The sequence below is a fragment of the Colobus angolensis genome, unplaced genomic scaffold (genome assembly GCF_000951035.1).
Source record: "Colobus angolensis palliatus isolate OR3802 unplaced genomic scaffold, Cang.pa_1.0 Scaffold38, whole genome shotgun sequence".
Taxonomy (NCBI): Eukaryota; Metazoa; Chordata; class Mammalia; order Primates; family Cercopithecidae; genus Colobus; species Colobus angolensis.
In genome coordinates, this window is record NW_012117154.1 from 8631196 (window position 1) to 8640393 (window position 9198).

Below are 9198 nucleotides of genomic sequence, written 5' to 3' on the forward strand. Positions count from 1 at the left end.
ACTCCATCTCAAAAAAAATAAAATAAAATAAAATTAAATTAAATTAAATAAAATTAAATTAAATTCAAGATATTTAGAAGAACAAAAAGCTCCAGTAGCTTCTAGTCCCAGCTAAGACAGAGTAAGTGGAGTGCACTCTATGTCTGTCACCGAGCACAGCTAAGACACCACATGGAATAAAATAACAGCAGACAGACTGGAGAGAAATCGAAATGTGAGGCCAGACTGACAGCGTGGTCGTGGTCAGTGTCCTGTCTCTTGCCCTTCCCTGTCTCCTGGCTTTGATGTGCAGCAGTCTGAACCTCAAAGCAGCACAGTGAGTACGGCCAAGAGAAACCCTCCTTTCTGGTCAGTGGCCTGGAAAGGGGTTGCCCCGGAGGATGAAGAGAGTCAGGGGAGATGTGCTGTTTTCCTTCTCCTGCTCTTGTCCCAGAAGCAAACCCCCGTCCTGAAACTGCACTCCCAAAGTGGCGATAGCAGCAGCCACAGCAGCAGGAGCAACTGCAGGAGCCAGCAGGAAGCATATGGCAGTGTCCAGAGGAAGCGTGTGACATGCCTGGAGGAAGCATATGACATGCCTGGAGGCGAGGACCACGAAAGGGGGCTCCTGGAAAGCCACGGAGTATGAGAAACCAATAAGAAGGGGCTGGAGAGAGGCATCCCATAAAGCTGTGTACAAAGTTCCAGACTCAGCCCTGAACCGAACCTGTGTGGAAATGACCCCAAAGAGCAAGTGGAAGGCTTTGAGAATTGAACCGTGGGGTAGACCACTGACTGCCAAGGTCGCAGACTGGCCTCGGGGATGCGAGTGTGAGCTGGATGCAAATATGACACACAGACTTTGAAAACTGAACTCATGGCTCATGCCTGTAACTCAACACTTTGGGAGGCTGAGGTGGGCAGATTGCTTGAGCTCAGGAGTTCAAGACTAGCCTGGATAACATGGCGAAATCCCATCTCTACAAAAAATACAAAAATTAGTCAGGTGTGGTGGTGCATGCCTGTGGTCCCAGCTACTCAGGAGGCTGATGTGGGAGGATCACTTGAGCCCAGGAGTTCAAGGGTATGGTGAGCCAAGATCACACCACTGCACTCCAGCCTGGGTGACAGAGTAAGATCCTGTCAGAAAGAAAGAGAGAGAGAAAGAGAGAGACAGAAGGAAGGAAGGAAGGAGGGAGGGAGGGAGGGAGGGAAGGAAGGAAGGAAGGAAGAAAGGAAAAATAAAAAAATAAAAACTGAACTCACATGGGAACCACAGCCCACAAGAGGCAGGTCTGGACTTGTAGTCTAACCCTAACCAGACTGACTGCTAGCAAAACAAAAAGATCATGGCTGTCCAGAGGATTTTAGTAGAATCCAGAGTCTTTTTTTTTTTTTTTTGAGACGGAGTCTCGCTTTGTTGCCCAGGCTGGAGTGCAGTGGCCGGATCTCAGCTCACTGCAAGCTCCGCCTCCCGGGTTTACGCCATTCTCCTGCCTCAGCCTCCCGAGTAGCTGGGACTACAGGCGCCCGCCACCTCGCCCGGCTAGTTTTTTGTATTTTTTAGTAGAGATGGGGTTTCACCGTGTTCGCCAGGATGGTCTCGATCTCTTGACCTCGTGATCCGCCCGTCTCGGCCTCCCAAAGTGCTGGGATTACAGGCTTGAGCCACCGCGCCCGGCCCCAGAGTCTTATTAAATAATATTCAAAATGTCCATGATACAACCCAAAAGTACTCAAAACAGCAACAAAGAAAACCTTGAGAACTTGTAAGAGAAAAGATAACTAACAGATGCCAACTCTGAGATAATCCCAATGCTGAAATGATCACATGGAGCATTTAAAACAGCTGTTATAAACATGTTCCATGAAGTAAAGGCAACAACTCTTAAAACAAATGCAAAGGTAAAAATGTTTAGTAAAAATATAGAAGCTACAAAAAATGAAAAATGATAAATGCAATAACAGAAATAAAAAAAATTCAGTGAATGGGATGGGCTCAACAGGAGAATGGTGAAGACAGAGGAAAGGGTGAGTGAACTTGAAGACCAATAGAAATTATTCAATATACACGACAGAGAGGGAAAAAATAGACAAACAAACAAGAACAGCGCCTTAGAGACCTGTGGAATCATATCAAAGGTATAACATTTGTTCACTGGAGTCCCAGAAGAGGAGGAGTAAAAGATTGGCCCAGAAAGAAGTATTCGAAGAAATAATGACCGAAAACTTCCCAAATTTGGTAAAAACATTAATTTATAGATTCACAACGCTCAGTGAATTTCCAAAAGATAAACTCAAAATAAACCAAGCCTATATGCACCATGTTAAAACTGCTGAAAACCAAAAGTAAAACACCTGAAAAGCTTCAACAAAAAATAATATTCCATAGAGAGAAACACCCATTCAAACTGCACATTTCCCATCAGAAACCATGGTGGCCAGAAGATAATAGAACAACATTTTAAAGTGCTTAAGGACAAGAAATGCCCACCCAGAATTCTATATCCAGTGAAAGTGTTCCTCATGAATTAAGGAAAAATAAAGACATTCTCAAATGAAGAGAAACTAAAAACATTAGACCCCAGCAAATGTGCTCTAAAAGGAATCTGAGGCAGAAGGGAAGTAACACCAGAGGGCAACTTGGAAATTCAGAAATGAAGAAAGAGCATTAGACCCCAGCAAATGTGCTCTAAAAGGAATCTGAGGCAGAAGGGAAATAACACCAGAGGGCAACTTGGAAATTCAGAAATGAAGAAAGAGCAACAGAAATGGTAAATATCTGGGCAAATAGAACAGACTACTTTTCTCCTCTTGTGTTCTTTAAAATACGTTGAGAACAAAAATTATATCATTGGTGGGGTTTTCAACGTATATAAATGCAAAATATGTGACAGCTACAGCAGAAAGCAACGGCGGTTGGAATTTGTACACTTGTAACATTTCTCTGCGTTTTACTTGGAGTGGTAAAATGCTAAGTTTATTTTAAGTAGACAATGAAGTGTTTCATATGTCTATTGTAATTCCTAGAGCAATTGCTGAAGTCCTATATAAAAAGAGGCCGGTGGAGGGAGGCCGGGAGTGGTGGCTCATGCCTGTAATCCCAGCGCTTTGGGAGGCCGAGGTGGGCGGATCATGAGGTCAGGAGTTCGAGACCATCCTGGCTAACACAGTGAAACCCTGTCTCTACTAAAAATACAACAACAACAACAAAATAAGTAAAAATTAATAAATAAGTAAAAATAAATAAGTAATAAAAATAAGGAAACATAAATAAGTAAAAATAAATAAGTAAAAGAAAAAGGTGTCAGTAGTCCCAGCTACTCCGAAGGCTGAGGCAGGAGAATGGCGTGAAACCGGGAGGCGGAGCTTGCAGTGAGCCGAGATGGCACCACTGCACCCCATCCTGGGCGACAGAGCTCACTCCATCTCAAAATATAATAAATAAATAAATAAATAAATAAATGAAAAGAGGCTGGGGGAGGGAGTGGAGGGGAGGGGTAGGGACTCTGGGGCTTCCCAGAGCCGTGACCTTGCTGTGGGAGGACCAGGCCGCCATTCCGGGGACTCAGCACTCCTCTCCCTGTCACCCATCTGATGTGCCTATTGTACAAGGCTGGAAGTCAGAGGCCGTGCACATTCTTCTTTGTGGAGACAAGGGAGTAATTGGTGCACTTAGTGTAAAAATATCAGGTGTGGCTGCACGGAGTGAAGATCACAGGCTCCAAGGAGCTGGGAGGCCTGCTGCCCTGCCCTCTTGCTTTGATGAGGAAATGGCGACCGCAGAAGGAAGCGTAGCAGCACCGGCACCCGTGGGGCCACGCCAAGCTGCTTCCCAGGACCCTGCCCCTGAGTGGCTGCAGGAAAGGGTGGATGTTGATCCCAAGCTAGGAATGAGGAGTCCAGCCCCAAGAGCCGAGGGAGTCAGGTGGGTGAAACTAGCCACATGTCTGGGTACAACTGCTCAGGGTTTCTCATCTGCTTAACCACTGAACGAGGTTCTGAAGCCAGGTGTTAGTGAGCAGAACTGGAGCAGGATTCTGGGAACAATCTTTTCCCTCAAGTCAGCCCAGAAATTCCATTTGCAGTCACTTTCACTTACATCTTCCAGAAAACCACCTGATGTCATCAGGGGTTGGTTGAGCCTTTCCCTGTGCTGGCCTGGCGGAGCTGCGTGCTCTGAGGCTGCCCAACCCTGCACTCCAGAACAGTCCATTGAGTTCAGGAGACAAGCACGTCAGCCATGACACAGCCATGACACAGCCAGTGGACACAGCCAGTGTCCACGCGTGGAGGCAGCAGGGGCAGCCGGCAAGCACAGGCGGGGAAGGAGATTCAGAACCTGAGGGCTGCTCTCCTGCCCTCCCATCCTGGACGCTGGCCTGGGCCCCCAGCTTCCCTTCACCCAGCTTCCATCCCCATAACACGCAGCCCCAGAGCTTGGGAAGGAGGTCTCTCTGTGACAGGTGAGATTCTGGAAGTTTCCATGGAGGAGACCCCACAGAAGCAGGGTTTGAAGGTTAAGAAAGATGCTAAGGATGGAGAGGGCCAGTGACGAGGGGGTGGTTCCAGGCTCACTTCACAGAGGTGCTTGGGGAGCTGCAGTATTTTGATAACACCGAGGGAAGAGAGTCAGGTCAGTGGGGTTCATAACTGAGATGATGAGAATGGGGTCTACACCAGCCGCAGAGACCCCTGGGGTCTGGCCCCAGCAGGAGATGTCCAAGTGGCAGAAAGCCCCTTCCTGCCTGGAGAGCACCCCCATGAGGACTCTGGGCACCACCGGGCCGCAGCTGCTCCCTCCCAGTCACTCACCACACTTCTCTCTCCCGCCCACCCTCCAACCTGCCTGCAAATTCCCCTGCAACCCACCTCTGGTCTCCTCCCAACCCTGCCCCCACGTAGGCCTGTTTTTTCTTTTTCACTTCTTCCCCCCAGTGACTTCCTTCTACAGTGTTGATTCAGCTCCCTTTGCAGGCGAGTGAGGCCCTTTGCAGGCAGGGGCGGGGGCGGGGGAGGGCTGCAGGCAGTGCTGGCGGAGGGGAGGAGGTGACACAGGCTCCCTAGAGGCGAGTGGGGAGGGCATGGGGCAGGAAATGGAGTTGGGTGCCCCAGGTGGGCTGCTCCAATGAGCTCTTTCTCATGGGATCCTCCAAAGATTCATACAACAGGCTGAACACCAGGGCTGGTCTCAGGCCACCCGACCGGGTTCACTGCAGAAATGGAGATCTGCCCTGGGCAGCCAGGTGAGTGTAGGAAGGAGGCAGGGGCGGGAGAAGCTGGGGGCAGCCTCCATCCCCCTGTGGCCTGGGTGGGCCTGTGCTCCCCCCGACGCAGCTTCCCACGCTGGGAGCACAGTTCCTCCCTCCTCTGCCTTCCTCTGCGTGGCGTGGCTCCTCCTTGAGAGAGGGAGCTGAGGATGTGGCATTCTTGCTTCCCTGACTCACCCAAAGGAAGATTTCACAGCCCCTGGCAAGGGCTGCCAGACAGGCTCACCTGTCATCCCCTGCCCAGGGACAGACTGACTGGTAGCCTTGGCTGGCGGGGGCGGGGGGGGGGCAGTTATGCTGGGAAGGGTCTTCCAGGCCCCCTGGGGGTGGGAAGATGCTCATTGTTCAAAGGAGACGGAGCAAGGAAAACAGTTAAGCAATGATGGACTCCGGAGGAAAACCAGAGGAGAAGAAACTGTAACTCCAGTCCGTCCACATGGCCTAGCAGTAAACGACAGTTCCACGGTCAGAGAAAAGCACCAAGCCGATTGAAAGCAGCTCGAATGCGGTGGGGCAATGGGAGGTAATGCCCTCATCTACCAAAACGAGGTCTGCCACCTTCACAGACCACTCCACCTCATTCCTCCACCCACCTCCCCACCCCACGAAGGCTGGCTGACCAGAGAGCAGGGCTCCCAAGTGTCGGGTTGGGTCAGATCGGGTGGGTGCCCTTTACGCCAACCGAGGCTCTGTCCTGGACTGGGGGTCCACTTGCCCTCAAAGCATGCCAGTCTTCTTTCTGATACTTGACATTTTTCCTTTCCTGTTCAATTCATGGTTTCCGCCCGAATGGAGCCACGAGAGGGCGTCTTTGGGGATGTGTCTCCCAGAAGAGTCTGGGCAGCCTTCACCATCCTGGATTCCTGTGACTTGGTTTCCATGGGGGCTTTCTGAGCTCAGGGACCCCAAGCCTCCCTCAAATCCAATGACCCGCCCTGTCTCCAACACATCTGCCTTGTCTCTGGGCCCCTTACCGACCCCCTCGGCAACCCCGCCCACACATTTCCCATCCTGAAGGGTCCAGTCCTTAGGCCGGCCCATGCGTTCCCTTCACCCCTGCTTTGTCCCTACCTGGTGGGGAGCTGTCTCTTCTGGGCCCTAGTGTGGCACTTCACACACGAATGTGTCCCGTGGGTGGTATCTGGGGCCTCCCCCTGCAGTGAGGGGGATGACCTATGCACAGAGCTCACTGGGCCTGGGTATGGGCCTGGGTGGCTCAGAACACAGAGAAAGCGCTCCGTAAAAGTGAGCCGCGATGCCCCCGCTAGGGAGGAGCTGGGCAAGCTCTTCCCTGGAGGAGGAAGAGCTCTCAACCCAGAGGGATCTGACCAGAAAGGTTCACCCGCCTCCACCCAGGAAGCCCCTGCAGACAGTACGTGTTTTAGGCTTCGCTGGCCAAATGGTCTCTGCCACGACTGCTCAGCTCTGCCACTGTGGCTGCAGAGTGGCCACAGACCTTCTGAAAGTGAATGAGCATGACTGTTTTCCAACAAAACTTCATTGAGAAAAACAGGTGGAGGGCCAGCCTAAGGGCCCAAGTTTGTAGGTCTCTATTCTAGACCAGTGATTCTCTGGAGAGGAGTGGGGCATGGGGAGTGGAGACAGTGTGTGGGAGAAGGGGTGGGACACAGGCACGTGGGAATGGTGTGGACATGGAGGACACTGGAGGCAGGGAAGAGCCAGAGAACCTAAACACTGATGCTGGACCCTGGGCGACCCTAGGTCTCTCCACAGCCTCCTCTCTTAGCCTCTCCCTCCAGTTTCAAAACGACTCCTCCTCTGAGGGGACTCAGGCTCCCCACCCGGCTCCCCAGTTCCCACCGGAAACCCCAAGTGGGTGTTCCAGCCTCTGCCCCACCAGGCTCCGCTGGAAGGCAGCACCACCAGGCAGGGACCTTTCCTCCCTGCCCCTCCCTCCTCCAGTTCTGGGTCCTGGCCCAGAGATGACCTCTCAACCCAGAGGGACCTGACCAGAAAGGTCCGGCCCCTTCCACCCAGGAAGTCCCTGCAGGCTGGAGGGCAGCCCTCCCTCCTCCCCCCTCCCTCCCCCCGTGAGTTTTTCTTTCTGATAGAAACAGCAGCAACTCTCTCCACTGGGCCCCAGGGGCCCAGCGGGCTTCTCACACACAGAGGAGCTGGGCAGGCAAGTGGCCCGCATGGCTGGGCTCCATAAAGCCTGGGGTGCAGCCCAAGGCACCTGCTAGGCAGGGGGCTGCACAGCATCAGGTCAGTTCCTGAAAGGCACCTTTTTCCATTTGTAAATGGGGTGACAGGTCTGCCTCCCAGGGAGGAGCAGACAAAGGGTTGGGACTGCAGAGCTTGGGTACACAGACTGGCAGTGGGGACCGGGGCCCAGAGGTTGCTGAGTGAGGGAAGGCGTACGGGCAGTGAGGCTGGTGAATGCGGCAGGGGCGGGGGGGGGAGGGCGGAACATGCCCAGTGAGGCTGGTGAATGTGGCAGGGGCAGAGGGGGGGGGAGGGGAACATGCCCAGTGAGGCTGGTGAATGTGGCACCGCAGGGGCGGGGAGGGGGAACATGCCCAGCGAGGCTGGTGAATGTGGCACCGCAGGGGCGGGGAGGGGGAACATGCCAAGCGAGGCTGGTGAATGTGGCACCGCAGGGGCGGGGTGGGCAGATGCAATGATGAGCATTTCCTCCCTGGGGCCAGGAGAGCAGGAGTGAGGTTGAGTAGGTCTATTACTCAGATTTGGGTGGGACCCCATGCAGTCACACGTGGGGGACGCAAGGCTGACAGCCTTGCCTGACCCTTTCACACTTTAGCCATAGCAATGCCAAGCCCAGAAAGGCTGCAAGGCCCCAGGGAGAACAGAGGCCCCTGGAAGGCGTGGCCGGCTGGGCTTCACTGCAGTCCCCACAAGACAGGATCCAGGAGATTTTAACGTGTTAACTTGTTTTCTGACTTCTCCAAATTGCTTATGGTAGCCATGCATTAATTTTATAATCAGAAAAGCATGTTATTATAAATCAAGTTAAATGGCTCCAAAACAAAAGCACCCAGACCCCAGCAGCCTGCCTCTCTCTAGCTGGAGAGAGGGAGGAAGTGTAAGGAAAAGGAACGGAAAGCTGAAAGGGACCCCCGGGCTCTGGAATCCGACCCAAGGGTGACGCCGCCAGGGCTATCAGGAAGCGGCTCCGTGCTGGGCGCAGCCGGTCTCCCACCCACCCCAGCACAGCGCTTGCCGAAATCTAGACTTGGCAACCTCAGCCCCCAGCCGCTTCCTCCCGCCCTTCCCCCGCCCTCCCCACTTCCTCTCAATGGTCCCTGGGGATTACAGCACGATTATTTTTATTGCAAGAGTTTCCCAATGCGGGAACTCCACGGCCCCAAACAGTTTGCATCTGAGCTTCCTGCAGCATCCTGGGGCACGGACAGGCGGAACCGGGCCATCTGCTGTCCCTAGGCACAGAGGTACACAGGTGGGGTCCGGCCTCGCCCTCCCAGTTCTGGGTAACGGTTCTCGGAAATTCGTTATGGGAATGTGCGGGTTCTGGAGGTGCTCAGACCGCGAACAGTACTGCAGGAACCCAAACGATCATTTGTAACCCCAGACGTCCCTGAACCAAATCCAAAGTCTACAGGTCACTGGGGCAGAGGCTGCCCGAAACCAGCTGTCCCCTCCCGGCCTAGGCGCGCCAGGTCCCCGCCCAGCCGGGGCGATCCCTTGGTCGGAGGGTGAGGTTGGGAGTCAACCGTACCCAAGTGCCACCGCGTCCACCCGGTGCAGGCGACCCCCGACGCCCGACGGGCGGCCGCTCACCTTCTCCTGGCCCCGGGATTCAGGAAACCTGCCCGGAGGTGGCCGGGGTCTCAGGCCTGGCAGAGGCCGGGCGGTGGGCTTCGCGCCTGCTTCAGTCTCCCAATCCGTGGCCCGGGGGATGGAGCCCGCTGCGTGCAGAGGCTGAGGCAGGTCCCAGCCGGGTGCCCTG

The 9198-nt window shown here is 53.8% G+C and overlaps 1 protein-coding gene across 2 annotated transcripts in view; it reads right to left on the reverse strand.

Annotated features, from left to right (window-relative positions):
* The window catches only part of ITGB2 (integrin, beta 2 (complement component 3 receptor 3 and 4 subunit)), a 50156-nt gene extending 40958 nt beyond the window's left edge, over window positions 1–9198 (reverse strand). The window contains exon 1 of one of the 2 annotated variants that reach the window (XM_011954189.1): window positions 9030–9198. The gene's annotated coding sequence lies outside the window, so the exon portion shown is untranslated. Of the gene's footprint in view, window positions 1–5925; window positions 6118–9029 lie in introns of those variants that run through there. The other variant, XM_011954188.1, reaches the window with a different exon arrangement.